Source organism: Pezoporus wallicus, unplaced genomic scaffold (assembly GCF_028554395.1).
Source record: "Pezoporus wallicus isolate ANWC-B61680 ecotype Strahan unplaced genomic scaffold, APGP_CSIRO_Pwel_v1 contig_8705, whole genome shotgun sequence".
Lineage (NCBI taxonomy): Eukaryota > Metazoa > Chordata > Aves > Psittaciformes > Psittacidae > Pezoporus > Pezoporus wallicus.
In genome coordinates, this window is record NW_026638439.1 from 1,653,634 (window position 1) to 1,671,971 (window position 18,338).

The 18,338-nt window shown below is 41.6% G+C and overlaps 1 long non-coding RNA gene across 2 annotated transcripts in view; it reads right to left on the minus strand.

The window, feature by feature from the left end:
• Window positions 1-3,084: 3,084 nt before the first annotated feature.
• Window positions 3,085-18,338, minus strand: part of LOC130599942 (uncharacterized) — a 104,605-nt gene continuing 89,351 nt past the window's right edge. Inside the window, exons 5-6 of one of the 2 annotated variants that reach the window (XR_008972327.1) lie at window positions 17,964-18,124; window positions 3,085-3,531 (exon numbers count right to left, since the gene is read on the minus strand). This is a non-coding gene — a long non-coding RNA (uncharacterized LOC130599942). Of the gene's footprint in view, window positions 3,532-17,418; window positions 18,125-18,338 lie in introns of those variants that run through there. The other variant, XR_008972326.1, reaches the window with a different exon arrangement.

The following is an 18,338-nucleotide window of genomic DNA, read 5'->3' on the forward strand; positions in this document are numbered from 1 at the left end:
GTGCAAAGACGTCTAGCAGGAACCACATGAAATTTAAAAAAGAAATCAATTCAGCTAAATTTCAGGAGGGGCAGAAGGGGGATCACGTACCAGCTCTCCTTCCATATGGCTCTGTTTGCCACACAGACCCTGAGAGCTATGAGGGAGTCTTGCTTTGACTTGGTTCTGGCTACACATATGTACTCTTTACAAATGCTTAACATTCTACCCCCCAGAGTACAGCACACAGTGAAAATGGACTGGATATTTCCCACAAGAATATTTTAGAATAAATTATAAGAGTGGAAATGTCATCTGGGGAAAAAAAAAATCATAATTGTAATTATATAGAAACCTTTTTGTTTAGTTGAAAACACCTCACTGGTTACCTCCAAACCGAAGGTTACCTTGAGACTATATAAACAACTCTTCAGTCTTCTTTTTAGTCCCTGGAGGCTCTATCAGTCTATCAGGGTCCTCCTGGGGCTCGGACACAGTCCTACACAAACTGAACAGTCACTTCAGCTCTGTGTCAATTCACAAACTGGCCCCCAGTCTCATTCTACCAACCATAACACAGGAACACAGAGCAAGAATGTTACGTAAACTCTTGCCCTCCTATAGATGGTATGCTGTTATGTGATACAAACACCTACACTCAGATCTAACTTAAACCATTGTCATTATGAATTGCTCCTGTACATAAATTCACTTGTGATTAAATTCACGCACAGTGGAACCTGAGAATAATTTATATTACTGGCTGTGCCAAAGACAAGTTAATTTTAAGTTAGAGATACTATTTCCAGCATTAATATTGGGAAGATGGCCCAGTTTTAGTAGTCTAGTACTAGAAATCATTGATACTATCACATTATCATTTGGATCCGATGGTTCTATGACGCCTCTTTACTGAACTCCAGAAGCTCCTATTCAGGTGTACTCTCACCCTTCAGGCCAGTTCCCTCCTTCAGCAGCAGGGTTCTTCTACACACTTAGAGGCCTCCTCACTAATCTGATTACTCATCACAGTAATCTAAAATCCACTGTAAGTATGAGGCTTAGTACAGGCTTTAGATCAGACCACCGCACTGGCAGCAAAACCTGTATGACATATCTGACAGGCTGGACAAAAATTTTGTTGTAGTTTTGCCAAGGGAAGAGAGATCCAATGACTTTCCAAAGGGATTTGTTTCTCACTCCACCTAGTACGACGCTTACTGCTGTGGAGGCTGCACAAAATAGTTTACTAAGACAACTTGCTGTTGCCAGTCAAGACCTCAGTGTTTAATCATGATACACAAATCATGCACAATACAAATGGGCTGCTACTACATTTTGTAATTGCATGCGAAACACAAAAGCTGGCAACTGCAACGCTGGTATTTAGTTTGCCTTTTCCCTGCAAAGTCCCTACTTCTCTCTCATATGCCATATTTTTACCTTCAAGCACAAGTGCTAAGTACATTTAATACTGGCAATTCCCCAGGATTGTATTTTTTCAAATAAATCAGATTTTCTGCTGTTCTAGCCCATTTCCCTCATCTCCTTCCCTCTGGCAACAGCAACGGCAAGTGGAAAGCTGATACAACAAAGCTGGTTTCCTGCAGCAAAGCTCGGTGCCAGCCATTATTCTTGCTCCATGTACCTGCTCACAGTCTTCATATTCAGTGCTTCTGAGTGTTTTCTCTCCCTCCACAGTAAAAGCTCTGAACAACCACCCTCTCACCAGACTCAGCAAACCCCCAAAAGCTATCTGCTACTGCCACAGTAGGGGGATATTTGCATCTTTCCCATCTCTCACTGGTCAAAAGCTGGTTTCCTAGAAGGAATTGTAAGGATGAAATGAAAATAAAAGCCTGGGGACTAGCTCTGCTCCTTTCCTGCCTCTCTGGAGAGCCTCAAAAGCATTGTTTCTTCGGCAGCAGTGGGTGATAAGCGCCTGTATGAATCTTCTAGGCTCTCATGCAGAGGGGGAAACTGTTCTCCTATTTTGGCTCCCTTGTAAGGCTCAGTGCTAAATCATGGCTGCAAGCTTACTTCACACTGAGGGAGAACAAAACATAGCAAAAACCCATGCCTTGTCCCTACGAATAACAGGGACAGCAGAGTGCCTGCAAAAGGCATCACCAACTCAAGTGGCCTCAAGCCACCATCTGATGCTGGATTTTGGCTTCTCTGAGGCCTGACACAAAGAGGTCTGAACACTGCCTTTTACTGAAGTTTCTCAGTTTGCCAATCCTGACAAAATTTGGCATTTCTCTCAAACCACATGCACCCAAAGGTTCAGAAACCAAGCTATGGAAAAGAAACCCCTCATCTGCAGCATCACTCACAGTAAACAACTGCAAGATCAAGTTTTTAAGTACATGGTGGGTTGACCAGGCATCCCCCAAAGCTACTCTGTCACTCCCCTCTGCAGCTGGACAGGGGAGAGAAAACGGAACAAAAGGCTCGTGGGTCAAGATAAGGACAGGGGCAAGACAGACTCCAGTTGGGGAAATTAGTTTAATTTATTACCAATCAAATCAGAGTAGGATCATGAGAAACAAAACCAAGCCTTAAAACAACCTTTCTTCCATTCCTCCCTTCTAGGGCTCAGCTTCACTCCAAATTTCTCTGCCTCTTTCCCTCAGCGGCACAGGGGGCCAAGGTAGCTCATGTACCACCCATGGTGACAGGGTGCAGTGAGTCCAAACTTCAAACACGCATACCTGGATCACCATTCTGACTTCCCAGTTAAGCTCACCCTAGTTAGTGTGCAACCAGCAGCATATCTGATACTACAGAGATTTAAACCAGCAGAGATGCATGGTGTGTTTCAAGTTGATTTACGTGTAAGTAGTATTTTATTTACTTTAGAAAATGAGTATTTTTCTGTTTAACACTGGAGGGGGTGATGCAGTTTTTAATTAATTTGCTGGTTTGGCTTTTTTAATGTCAAGAAAACAAATGGAGCAATATAAAAATACCAGAAAACAGCTAACATCGGGGACTATAACGTAACCATAAAAGGAGCACTTTCAAAGCACTTGCAAAGTTCCAGCCACATGATTCCCATTAACTATAATGAGCGCTGGACAGATAAATTCACACATGTTGCTTTGAAGATTTATACTAAATTGGCCTCATCTTTGTTAGCACTAAAGAAATACTGATACTATACAATATTAAAGAGAAATCTTTTCATTTGCCCCCTGCAATTTTCTTCATTACCCACAGAATTACCAGTAGCCAGTCATACTACCAATTCATAATCTTCCAGTTTTACAGTTTATATATTAACTATAGCCCAACAGCCAGTCTCTGCAGAATACAGTGCTAAAACACTCCTTTGTTTAAAACACAGGCCCAGCTAGTTGTGCTCTGAAGCACATCAAAGGCCTGAACAAGTGGAACAGCACAGGGATAGAGCCGCTGCCATAGAAGCCAATCCATATTACCTTGCCAAATATTTAATTGCGGTGCATGTACGTTTGGCTTGATCTTGTGCTGCTTTGAAGTAAAGATATTAGCTCCAATTAATCCCAAAATGACCTCCAGTTATGGGCTCTGGAAACAAAGAAAGAAAACAGAAGTGGCACAGGAACAATGCGAGCTGCCTGCCCTTTTATTTCTTTCTCTCTCCCTCCCCGCCATGCCTGTTTAAGGATAGTATTTGGTATTCATGAATGATGCTGAATGGACCCTGCAAATCATGTTTCTTCTCGCTCACAAAGACAGAAGAGCCTCAAGCTGGGCAAGCAGTTAACTCCCCACCAGTGTTCCTCAGGCTTGCACTGTTGCTGTTAGAGCTGCTAGCCTGTACCTTGAAACCTAGCAAGTCTATCATAAACAGCATTAATATATTAAGAAGTTCTTCCCTGTGAGGGTGCCGAGGCACTGGCACAGGGTGCCCAGAGAAGCTGTGGCTGCCCCATCCCTGGCAGTGTTCAAGGCCAGGTTGGACACAGGGGCTTGGAGCAAGCTGCTCTAGTGGAAGGTCCCTGCCCGTAGCAGGGGGTTAGAACTGGATGAGCTTTAAGGTCCCTTCCAACTCAAACCATCCTGGGATTCTATGATTAATAATCCAATGTTAACAACTGTAAATTGTGAAGATGAAACTCAGGAACTTAGAGATCCAAACCTACTGCTGCAGCTAAAGGACATTCTAAATGAAGGACTTATGTTACACAAACAAGCCAGCCACCAAAAGGGAACAAAGGGCTGTTACTCATGTTGACAAAAGTCTTTGTCACTGTCTTCCTACCCACCATTATCATCTCAATGGGATCAATGCTTCTGAAATCTTTCATTTCAGGGGTTTACTGAGAGGACACATCAACACTTGGCACCCAGATACACTGAAAGATCCATGTACTACTTTGCCTAACACCACAGAAAACACCTCCCAATCCACGAGAATTTCTGAGGTCTCAGATGACATTCCTGTACTAAATTGAGTCAGAAATCAAAACTGCAAGCATGTGCTCTCTGACACCATGAAAAAGTTAACAGCTTTGAACAGATAAACCAAAAAAACCCCAAAAAAACGCCTACCCAAAGCACTAGAAAGAAACAATGTCTTTTGCTTCTTCTGTCACCATATGCACAGCTCAAACTCCTGCATCTGCCCCAAGTTTAACATCTCCTGTACTGCAGAGGGTATTCATAGAACAGCAAGTGCTGCTCCTCTTTAGGATGGCACCTTCACATGAAAATAAATGGTTTGTATTTGAAAGCAAGTAGTAAAAGTGAACGTGTCTGAGGCTTCCCCTCAATGAATTCCGTACCCACCAATGTGCAAGGCATGGTCTTGTGCATGGGCTGCAAACAGCGCTGTCCTCGTGCACCACCACTGTCCATATGTACCTCCACTGTGGCAGACAGTCACAAGAACAACTTCTTTCTACTCGTTTTCCTGCATGCACTTTCCTTAGCTAGAAACCTTTTTGTTTCCTAATGTGACATTTTTGTGCTCTTCCTTCTGACGCATCAGACGCAAACGTTACTGAACTCGTATTTCATAGTTTCCTCCAAATCAAAAGACTGCTGAACTACTTAGAGTTACCTCTGTGTCAGCACATTCCCTCGAGGGCAATACTGTCTTTTACCCTTGTCAGTTAATTTGTTCATTGCAACACAAGTTTATTGAAAGCACTCCGAGTCTTAATTAGAACTCTTTAGTTGCTGTTCCCTGTAGCTGCTGTGTCTCAGTATGAAATGCTGTGGAGCAGAATTAAGAAGAAATTTCCTTATAGCCATGGCTTATACATGAAATGTAATGAAAGTACCTGTAACAACACATTTGTAACTAACTTTAAGCCATGAAATTAAAATATTTACACATGGAAAAAAAAAACAACCACCTCCTTGCAGTTGTCCATCACAGACATACCCCATCTCCAAAAGCCTCCGCAATGCCAGGCACACTGCAATCTATTAACGCAACAGGAGGAAGAGTGTACTCCTGGGTCATGGAGATATGTCAACCACTGAAACAGACAATTCTTATCTTACAGAAAGCTCCCGAACAATGCACATGATGTTAAAAGCACACACCTGCACTGCCATTGCCTCCTTGTAGTACTTCCTGTAGCTATGCCTGTACTGATTCAGTTTTCTTGAATACAGGTAACCAGACCTGAGCACAGTCTCACTCACAGAGTCATACAACATCCATATAAACATCACCATGGTTGTACTATTGACGATTTGCTGGATACAGTGTAAAACTGCCCTGAGTGTCCTCTTCAGACACTTACAAATTACAAGAAACACCTTTATAAATGAAATACCTCCTACTAGCCCCAAATCACTCGCTTGTATTTCATAACAATCTATTTCACAGTCTACTATTTCGGCCCCTAAGACAGCCCCCCAGCTTCCAGTGTCATGTTATGTCTTCCTGCCCCTTTTTGACAAAGCTCCCCAACATGGCACCATCAGTAAGTCACGTTAGCAATCTCTAACTCATTCTTGTTGTGATTACAGTTAGTCACATGTTGTTTGGGGGGCATCTTAGCTTCATCTCCCCCCAGCCCAGTATCTCCCTTGACATCACAAAATGGGGCTGTTTTCTAGCTTGTACCAATTTCCAGCTTAACTAGTAATTTCCCACATGGCTCTGTAGCTAAATGCTTTACTGAAATCCAAACAGATTAGATCTTAGAGATCCCAGAATCCCTTCATGGCTTTGAAAATGACACCAGCAAGACATTATGGTTAACGCTAGTTTGTTTATTTCAATTATGTGCTTTGCTGCATGTTAGAATAAAGCAGACTTTCACGTTTCTCTGCTCTTGCGATATGACTGAGAGCTCTCTCCTTAATGAATCTTGGGGCTGAAGGTGAGGGAGCTGGGCATAAATGGAAGGTAAATCAAGCCCTTTTTCCACAATAAACAATGTTCTGCTTTCAGAGCTCTGCTGCTCTTGGTCAAAAGCTCCAAACTTGCAATGACTGCCAATAGAAGGTTTTAGAAGAACAGGGCAATTTTTAATCCTAATGAAATACAACAGATGGATGGAGTGGGATCAACTGTTATCCACCCTCTCAAATCCTGGCAGCTGCAGCACCCCTTGAAGCTGCAAGCAAAAAGCTGCTCCTGGATTAGAGTAACTGATGTGATCTCAGATTGCTCAAAAACTTGACCCTGACCATTCGTATCCCCTTCCTCCTACTCACACATACTGCATTCCTAAATATCTGCATCCATGGAAAAGATACTAGCCCATTATTTAGGCTAACTTGCCTGCCTTAAGACAGCCAAACAGCAACAGGCGAGAACAGACTTTGCATTGCAGGCTGGTCATATGTACCACAGATTTACAGACCTGGCATGATGGGGACTGCTTGATGTCCCACACACAACTTTACATCACATGGAACAGTATGCTGCCATACCCTTGCTGACCAAACACTATAAGCCAGATTCACACAAACAAGCTCTTGAACCAAGCCTCTGCAGCATAGGGACTTGCACACCCATGGCTCTAGCATCTCTGCATCCATATAAGTTAGCAGTAACTGTATTATTTCTCTTTACAAACTCTGTTGCTTGTATGCAACAGCATCCTGAAGCCCAAAACATGGCAAAGATCCTACTAGGCCAAACTTCCACAACAAAGAAGATACAACAAATATAATTTCAAGCGATTTTGAAATAAAATTAACAGAATTTTAAATTAGCCTAATAAAAAAATACACAACCATGGGGGAAAATGCTATCAAATGGTTCCACATTTCAATGTTTTAAAACAATCATGTGAAAACTATGTGGAAAACTCAGATAAAGGAGCTGATGGAAGAGCTGCTCTGACTGCGTCATCTTTAACAGCAGAAGAAACTTCAGCCAGAGCGGGGCCAGCTTTATACTTCCCCTTGGGTTTGCTTCAGTAAAGGAGTTATGGACAGAGATTTTTGGTTTACAAGAGAACCTATTTCCCAAGATTTGTGAAGTATTTTGCATGGATGGCTATGTTATTCCCATTAATGTTAATATGTTGCTGAGGAAATGCATAGTTTACCAATCACATCATCATCAAACCCCTTCTTTCCCCAAGCACAAATTTAGTAAATCATACCTGTAATTTAAATCTTAATCAAGAGGCCCTTGAGCCTGACTCCCGAGACTCACTTCATGGATTTTGTTATGCATAGTATGAAAATGAAGCAGAAATTCTAGACTCTGGATCTGCTCTGGGTTCATGCCCCTGTCTTCTGGCTTTCCACCATTATGAATTTAAAAGAAAACACTATCTGGTATTCATGATCCAGTTGTTTAAGAAATTAATTTTCAATGGAAAATAAGGATGCAAACAGCACAAATGGTTCCAAGCTGGAGCAAGCTCCTCGGTCCTAATGTTCTGTGTCCAGAATTGAAAGCAGGGTTTTGAAACATATTTGGCCTTGCCACTGAAGACAAGAGATGACAGTTATGGCTGGGCAAAGCAACTGTGTGAGCCTGTAGAAACCTCTGTAAGATCTGTAAGGGACTAACTTTACAATACTTTACAATATTTACATGAGCATTTCCTAACCTAAGATTGCCCCACAGGCTATTGTGACAGGGGGCAAGAATCATATGCCAAACTGGCCCCTATGGCAAGTGGCTGAAGGAAATCCTAGGAAGTCCTGTTTGATGAAGCAGCTTGGTAGAAAGGAAGATGACTTTGAGTATGAATGCCAAAGCTTTCTGAAAAGTGATATTCTTAGGTCTGATACTGCAATTCAGAAATCAAAATCCCGGTGATCTAATAGCATAGTAAAATCTGTGTTTTACTAATAGTCCAGAAAGGGGAACAATCAGCATGGTAAAGGAACTTGGTTCCATGATTTCAAGACAGAAAAGGCAAATTTAAGGGAACAACCATGGAAGTGCGTTTTGTATACATAAAATTATACCTACACCTATGTGACAACACAATGCTGCAAGCACATTTACTATGACTAAAAAACATTCTGACACAAACCTAGACAGCGTGATCTCTTTTGTTAGGAACACAAGTCTTTGCATAATTAACAAAGGATGAAACCCATTTAGGTTGGATGTTTTCTTAATTTGAAGATGACGCACCAAAATTAAGGAATAAAGAGGGCAAGATGTCTGCTTGTGTAAGTATTTTATTGCAGTAAGAAACTTACTTTGTATAAAGATTTCCAATAAATAAAGATAAAACATCCTGCTTTCCAGATTGGCACAGATGTTGGAAATGATCCCACATAAGTAACCTTTCCAAGTGGCAACATGAATAAAAGTAATCAGCATCCTTGCTGTGTGGAGTACAAAGTGAACATTTTAACACAATCAATAATCCCAAGGTAAAGAGATGATGGCTCCACAGCAAGACTCAGTGGGACATAGATTTCAGGTTACAAGTCAACAAAGATGTAATAACTCACCCCAGCTGCAGCAATTCCTTCGAGGCCTACTGGCAAGCTCATTCACCACCCAGGAATATTCTCAGGAGCAGATCAAAACCACTGAAGGATGATTCCTTGCATGTGGCACAGGGTAGAGAGCAGAAGATACACTCACTGGAGCCCAACTCACATGGATTCCTAGACACAAAAGCCTTATAAACACAAGCAAGTGAAGTGACACACCTCAACGTTGAGTTGAGGATCTGAACCCGAGCAGTAGCAGTGAGGTCTGCCATTCTCACCCAACAGTCATCATTAATCAGTGACTAGACTAACATGAGAAGTGCACATGTTATCCTCCTCATGCACCTATCACCACTAAATGGTACCTGAAGACTCAACCAGGACCTGACACACACCTTGCATGTGAAATTCAACCATCATTCAAAAGCAAGCTTTGTGAAGTGTTGGTCTGGAACATTTGCTTTCACACTGTACCATTCCTTCAAGTGATACAGCACTCAAATCTCCTGAAACATGTGCCAACATTTGTGAAAACCTTCCAATTTCAGGTCTTACTGCCCTGGTACAAAGCTTTTGCACTTAAGCCTCTGCAGGGCTGGCTGTCTACACTGGAATGAAGAATAACTACCCCTGAAGACATGGAAAAAAACTCCTGACTGAACACACCTGAGCACAGCTGATACTCAGCAACACAGCTCTGTTTCCATTACAAAAACTTTTACAGCATTTCACTGTATGAGAGGTCTCTCTAGAGTCTAGACAGAGCTGGAACCTGGTCTTGTTTGTACAGCACTGCTTGAATACTTAACTGAGTTTTGCAGGGCAGAATTCTTTCAACTCTGCACACCTGCATGCTTTGCTTTCCATCTTCTCCCCAGGCCACATTTTCTGCAGCTGCTGCTGACTCAAAGCCATTTCAGACTCCATTCCCAGCAGCTTCCACCAAAGAATCTGCCTCGGCATGAGTTCAAGGACCGCGATTACTCTTCCTGTGCCAGCACACTATAGATGTGGTAAGCCCCTGTGAAGCAAGTAGCCACTGTTCGTATCTGGAGCTCCCTCTTCCCCAGATCTCTCCCAGGAATCTTTATCTCCTCAAGAGGAGCAAAACTGGTGGCCAGCATTTAAGTTGCACAGGGAGTACATCAGTTAGTGCTTCTGTCCCAGTGAGCAGGAATTGAAGGATATATATATGAAACACAACATGAACAAACATTTTTTTGTATCATTTTCCTGACCATTAATGGGGTACCAGGACTCACCCTAAGGCAAGAATAGTTGACTAACATTCACTGTATGGAAGTTCCACTGAACACACAAATTTGTACACATTTTTGTAATCTCCTTATATTTAGAACTTAAGAAAAAGTCCACGCTAAATAAATCACTCACATTTATGAGACAGCAAAGCAGTTTACAGCATGTTTCTTCTGATTCACAGTAACAGTTCATTTCATAAACAACATGATGGATTTTTGTAAAAGGTTTTCCTCTTGTGACTGAGGACAGAGTCATGATGTCTGCATTATCCAGATCATCTCAAGCAAATACACTGAAACAACCAGCAACCACCACTGAGCTGTAACAAGAGGCCCAGGTCCTTGTGGCCATTCAGAAACTTTCCAGTGGAATATTTTCCACTTGGAAAAAGAAAAAAAAAAAATCAAGTTAATCAAAACATCTTAGCTGATTAATTTGGCTAAAATTCTGATGAAACCCAGGCAGGTTTCCATTGGAAAATTACTTCATTTCCTCATAGCTGTGCTGCAATCATCCCAGCAGGCTGATGGAAACCTGGGGATAAAGAAACCCTGAGCCCTAAGCTCACTGACTAGCAAGTTCACAAGCCAAGTTTGCAAGGCTCCCTGTCAACTTGGTAAATCATCAGGCAAACTGCCTTGGATTTACAGCGACCCCACTGCTTCTCAAGTCTCCAGCTCCTTCAAAGCCTTCTGGCAGTAGTCAAGCCTGACTCCAGGACTCCCAGCCTTCTGGGTTTTCAGCATCCAGGAACTGGGTGAAGTCTGGTTATTTATTCAAATAGTCCATGTATTTGCAGAAGTAACCTTCAGCATTCCCATTCTGCTGGAAATTTCAGTGCTTCACATTTTCACACCATTTAGAACAAGTAACTTTTAATTTAAACATCTGGAAAACAGGATTCATCCTTAAAATTATTGGTACCTGTTGTCTGGAATAGAAAGAGGGGCCCTTGCTGCTCTAGTTCTTGATTCAGAAGGGAGCAGACTGTGTGTGCAAACGAAAGTCAAAGCTCTGGTTCGTCCTGACTCATTTTGAGAGGATTGAACACTTACTAGAATAGGAACTAATCGTTCTGTAGCAAGTCTGCTGGTCACTGTGCATCCAAATACAAAAGCATGGACTGTGTTAACAGGCATGCCAATGTCAGAGCAATCAGCAGTGCCTTAAAGACTGCTGGCAAAACACATCTGTTATATGACAGCTGCAAGCTTCTTCTGTTCAAACCAAAATTAAAACCAAAGGAGAAGGAGGTAAGGGTTTTATCATCCTTATTTCAGAACCTGGAAAAACAGAGCTTCTTTGTTATTCTTTTATTTCCTGACTGTCCTCCCTCAAACCTTTGACCGTACCTAAGCTTGAAATGGCCCAGACTGTAGTTATGTATTCCCATGGATGAGAACATTCCCAGCAAACAATTATAGCATCTCTTAAGAGCAAATCAGAACCAGATGCAAAAGGTGGACTGAAGCAACCTTTGTTCACATGCAAACTCATTTCAGGCATCTGGGATTTCTGTATGAAAAACAAAGTATATTTAGCCAACAACTCTTTTAGAAAAGAAAAAGATACACTTAAATTACTAACTTTTATTCACTGCACTTCAATGAAATGGAGTATTTTTCCATGGAAAATCGATTTCATGGAAAAATTAGCTGATTGGAATACATCTGTCTCCTGTCATGTCAGCATCTTGAAGATTCTTATAATCAACAATTTCACACAAGCATAGCAATGCTGCAAGTTCAGTGCCAGCAGATGCCTCTCACTGCACAGCACAGAGCCCTGGGGAGATCCTACAGCCAGCAAAAAACAAACCAGCTTCTGAGCCAGTGTAGTAGTAAGACAGAACCAATACTGAGTCTCACCTGTGTCAGTCGGCACCAGTCACTGGACCAGTGCTGGTCCAGGGATCCAAACAGAGCCTTTCATACAACACCCCTGGGTCATGCCGATACTCCTATGCTGATATTGAACACCTGGGTGGAGACAAAACGTTACCCTTAGTCTACTGATGGTTCTGCTATGCTTTATTGTAAAAGCTGACCCAGAAAGGATGACTCAAACCCAAAACTCAGGAGGAAAGAGTAAGTTTTATACCTCCAGAACTGAGTGTACTTCATCTAACCACAGAGTACTACAGGACCATAGGGGAAGGATTTATCTCAGGCCTATTCAAAGAGCAAAGGATATCCGAGTTTGAATGCTAACATGCACATCGACTATCCTTCAGCACAGTCATCCTTGCTTGTGTTAACTCTTCCGATTTCATACATTAGGGCTTGCAAAGATCAATATTTATTGAACACTGCCTCATTTGCTAATATCTTTCACTCTGTGATATCACCATACAGATATTACATACCTACCACAGAGGTTCCACATACGCACGCACTGTATTTGCATTCCCCAGACTTGTCCACATCTGACTTATAAAGGCATTAATTTATCAGCTTTTGGGCAATACACCAACCACAGGACTCCAGAAGTGCTGAGACTCAGAATACCATTAAAAAGTGTAACATGCACAGACTTGCAGCACCTTATTGCACAGCTGAAGTTGTTGAAATGTTTTTTTCTAGTTCTGTGGCCCAGATCTGCCAGCTGAAAAATCTTACCTAGGCAGTAGTTAAAAAGAATCAATGCTTATGATCAACTCACCTGCCTGGGTTTGTGAGATCCTATGGGAAACTTGTAAGACAGCTTGCTGTTTGATGCTGCAAATGTGAACAGCTACCTAGCTTGAACTGCCACCCGCGTTTGTTTGAAGAAACTACAGGTACAGAAGACAGAGGTGGAAACCCTTGTCGACCTTCTTTATAAGCCTTGCATTTATGATGCCTGAGTCTCCAGTTCAAATCTTGTCCCATAAAGTCCAGATTTGGCAGAGGAAAAATAGCCTTGAGCTGTTGAAGCACTACTACCTCCTGTAGTTGTAACCAAGGAAATATCAAGTTAACTCTATCGTATAACTTACAGAATGACCCAAACATCTGTTTCAGGCAAATATGCAACAAGGTGCCACGCTGGCACACGAACAACTAAAATACACTGAAGTGACACAGGCAAATAGGTCTCTTAGCTGCTGGCATTACACACAGCAACAGGCACTGAACTGAAAGGAGGCAGTTGGCTTTGATGAGAAGCGCCTGTTTCTTTGAGCATGTCTGTGCATAATCCTTGGGCCTTGTACACAGAGCTCCAACTCCCCATACTCTCTGCACATCCTAAACCACTCTGCAAACACCTTTTTCCCAACTACACCCAGGCATTATGTTACTTAAAATGTTGTACTTCCAACCAAGGGCAGAAACATATAAATATTAGTGGAAAATTTCATCTGCATTAGAGAGATGCTAACATTGAGAGCTTGTCTACATAGGGGACGTAGGTCAGAGGGAGTTGTGGAATGCTGCATCAAAGAAAAGGTGTCTGGGGAGGTTACTGGCTTTCTCCATTCACCCTTCCATGAAGCACATGCTCCTGTCACAACAGGAGAAGTGCTAGATAACCAGAGAGCCCACGCTTACTCCTTCGTCCCTATCACAGCTGGGCTCGGTGACTACAAGTGATGTCTCTGAAGAAATAAGCTCCCTTTCGTCTTGTTCCCAAAGCATCTGCAAAGAGACCCTCCCAAGGTGTAGGTAAAGCATGAAGAACTCATACACTGCTCAGTATCATCTCTACATAGATGAGTCTACAAGAGCACAACAGAGCAAAGTAACCAAGAATCACTCAAACCACTCTGCACATTTATGTAAAGCCTGTAAGACTCGTTTTACTTGCCAGAGAATCCCACAACCTTGACTCACTGACTGCATGGGGTACTGCTTATAAGATTATCCACCAAAAAATAATAAAATCACAGCTTCCCCATTGGTTTAATATCTGAATACAGCCCGTCATTAGTTAAGAGGGACAAAATAAGTGAGCTGATGGAGTCAATCTGATTATCCTGTGCTCCAGCTGATGAACATAAGCTGTTTAAAAAAATTAAAAAGCTATTAGACTATTGAAAATAGTTCTGAACAATAATCTCTGGATGCATTATTTCCATGTTTAAAGACCAACTGGTAGAAGCATGACTGCTAATACAGGCTGCCTGAAAATTCAATAACTGGAGATAATGCTCTATTTCTCTAGTGTTGCTGCCTAATTAGAGAATTCTGCTTCAGCTGAAATCCATTTAAGTGAGCAACATTCACATATTGTAAAGATAGATTAAGAATGTATTAGGTCAGGCCAAGAATCCTTCTGATATGAGCAGGCAATTACAAAAGCCATCCCTGATTTACCACCTCCACCTCTTTTATTGTATTTGTCTGCTCTGTCAATACAGAACAGTGGCAGGAATTGAAATCGATAATAATTCCCCTCCCCGTTTTTTCTTTTAAACTATCACAGTTGAAAAAAAATAGCTACTAAAAACCAACAGTCGTGCAAGAAAGCACAAACACCTGCTTTACAAAAAGGTGAGGGAAAGAGAAAATACTAGCTTTCCCTCTCTATAAAATCAGTGGCAAAATGTGCTAGAACACTGTACCCCAGAGGAAAGGGTGTTTTGCTGTAGTTTATGGGCAGCCAGTCTGGAAAGATTTAAGGTTGAATATTCACAAAAGCAGACCCACCTTACATGTTCATGAAGAAGAACAAGTGTCCAAGGTTCAAACAGTGCCCTTTTCTAAGGCCCTTATCTGATTGTAGAGCACTGCTGCAGTCCCACCTAATAAAGGAAAACACAGAATCATAGAATGATTAGGGTTGGAAAGAACATAATTATCTCCAGCAAATGGTATGAAATAAGCCTGCTGCCCAGTGCTCAGGGTAAGCAGGTTTGTTTAGAACAAAGCAAACCCCAGCAACACCAGCAGAGAGGAAAACGTTCAAAAGTTGTCCAGAAAGCCCATCGGAAACAGCTATTGAATGATGGGCTCCATGAGGTGTAAGGCTACACTTCCACATCTCTATAATTACCTTACCTTCAAAATCAATGGGAAGCAGCATGGGATTTGTAAAATCTACCAAACCTGCAGCGATAAGAAACTATTTTCCATGAGACACAATCGCATCATTTCATCTTGAAGCAGAAACACAACCTCATGTCATTAATACCGGGCAAATACACAAAGTTTTCTTCTGCTTTCAAGAGCACATTATTCCCTTCAGTTTGATGTATCAAAGAACATTATTTTAGAAGTTCAGTGCATTTACTGGCTACCGATGAACTTTTGCACATGCCTATAGTTAAGACAGGGTCATAGTTATATCACTTACAATGGCAAAGCCTCTTCACAATTTTCCTTTATTCCTTAACCACGACACAGTTAGCAAAAGCAAAGTAAAGTCAGAATTTCACATATTTGCAAAGTTTCCTCAATAGTCTTTCATGTCTATTTGGGCTGAAACTTCATGTATTCTGAATAATGGAAACAATGTTCAAAGCACACTTTCCCCCCCAGAATTATACTCACTTAATGGTCCTTTACTTGTGATTTTGTGGATTAATTCCGTATAAATGTCTCTTTTAGGCTGAAAAAAGAGAAATGTGTTTTAACATTTAAAGCAAAGCTAAATAATACTGTACTGCTGAGCAATTTTGAAAGCCACATTAAAAGACGATCACAGGAAAAAGAGGTATCTGTTACAAAAACACTACATGGCTCCTTCTCTGTGCTCTACAATTTTGTAAAGATACCCTTTTAATCCAGCATTTACAGTGCTGGACCAGTAACGTGAAATCAGCCTTTATGATATGGCTTAAATGTTATTTCCTCCTCTAATTGACAAATCAGGTTTGGTGAAACTTGACCCTCACCTCAGTTCCACAGAAGGCACATTATACTGTTATGAAAGCATATGAAAAATGTCTATTTTGATGGTGGATCACAACTGCAACAGAATGTGTGTCTATGGCACGTATGGGGCAGGGGGATGCAGGTTTTCAGGAATCCTAAGTCATGGAATAGGGGGGACCTTAAAGCTCATCCACTTCCAACCCTCTGCCACAGGCAGGGACACCTTCCACTAGACCAGGCTACTCCAAGCTGCTTCCAACCTGGCCTTGAACACTTTAAAACATTACTTTTAGGGTTAAAGCCACAAGTCCAATTCTTTCTCTGACATTTCAGCATCTCCCTGGATAGAACACATGGAGGAATCCAGCTCTATTTTCATACTACCCAGCTGTCCTGCTCCCCCTTCTTTTCTATTCAAGGCCTTTTATGGGTCAAATAAGACCACAGTGAGGAGCAATTACTGATGTGTTATTCAGCCTCCCTGGAGCACAGGGGTGAGGTGCTGCAGCTTCACCACCTCTTGAACCACAGAGACCAAGAAGTTATCTGAGAATCCCACCACTAGAAAAGCCATGGCACTGTATCCATCAAAGGTCTGAGAAAGAGTCTGGCACAAACCATGAGATCTAGCAACTCTAGAAAGACTTCATTCAATTTACTGTGATTTCACTTCCTCTGGGAATGGTTAAATATGTGTTTCCATAACAGAGTATCCTTGGTAAAGTTATCAAGGAAAGAACAAAAGGATGAAAAATCAAACAGCTTGTTTACTTTATCTAAATTTGCCATAAAACATTAAACAAATTTATTAAAAAATGCATAAATAAAGGAGAGTAATTCAGCTTCCTATGAAAATCACCATCCCTCTCTTCAGACAGTCTGCCAGCATCAGCTGGTCCCTAAATAACAATCCCTTTGCTGTGTCCAGGACCTATAATTCAGATCACTTGGCTGAGTTAGCTTGTATATTCTATCCCATCTCTCCTACTCATTCATCTCTGCCTCAGACATAAAAAAGAACAGATAAAAGCAACACTTCCTTAAGCTTCAGGCAAACGAGGAGAGGAAATGTGTGACTGCTATCCATCTGCTAAAGCTCTGCAGCAGCTCCAGTACCTGCAGTCTGAACTGGTCCATGAACATGTTAAGACACACAGATCCAATAAGCTGCTACATTAGCAGCACAGGGAAAAATTGCTACATGGTTACCCTAGACATAGCCCTGAGCAAGGAATATCGGCCTCATTTGCACTGCACTGAGGTATCATGCATCAGGCACAATGCAGCCAGAGCTCCAGCCCTGCTCTCCTCCTGCTTTGAAGCAGGGGGTTGTCCCAGCAGTTCCTGTGCACCAGGCAGGGACAGGCAGCACAGAGTTGAATACAGGTTTTTTCTCATTTAACTCCACCAAAAAATAAAACAACAAACCTATCCAGGCTTATGTATTGGCCCTTATCCAGCATATAATAAGCTAGATAAAGAAACCCAAGGTTAAAGAGGAGGTTCCTTACAGGACCACACACATCAACTCAGAAGGCAGCGCTAGAGGTCTCTAAATGCCTTTTAGCTTTGCTATCCTGAAGTGAGTTAGAGATGGGTTTTCTCCTTTAAAACCTAAGGATCAGACTGCCCAAAATATTTTTCCAGACACTGTGCTCCAGAGCCTGGAAGCTTCTAGGTTCTCTAAACTCAGAATTTATTCCACTGGCTTCTCTGTGTGTGCATGCACGTGTTTAATACACACATTAAATTTTAAAGAGACTGCTTTTAACTAATCACATCAAGTGGCATTTGTGCAATGTAAATATTTGCTTTGTTCCTTCAACACTCTTTCAATTACACTGAAAATTTCAGAGAAATAAAATTACAGCAGGCAGAATATTAAAAGGTGGGGAGGGGGGAGGGCTAGAAACTAAGCTTCAAAGGGAATTCTACACTTTGATTTTAGTTTGCATATTCCAAACGCTCACATTTTGCTACACAGATGTCAAAGCAGGAGGTAGGTAATAAAGCAGGTTCCTTTAAGATTAAAAAAATACATTTAAAATGATCAAATCATACCATATTCCAAGTGTGACAGAAGTAAATTACGTATTATTAGTTCTTCCCTAAACCTCATTGAGCCATCCCTTTCCATCATAGCAGGAGTCTGTCAGCCACACAGGTCCTTGCCAGAAATAAAGAAAGAATGGCAGCATTCCCCATCTGCTGATGAGTCCAATCTAAGGAAAGACAAAACACTGATTTTATTTAACTCTGTTCCAATTATTGTCAGGCAATACAAACAGTCATCATGACACACAGCCAGGTTTATTCATGTGCCCAGCAAGCCAGACCAGGCATAATAAAGAGATTACACACTCTGTTTGGAATACACACAACTTGGAATGGCTTTTATTGAAAGCTAAAGCATGGAAAATATTGGGTAGTAGATTT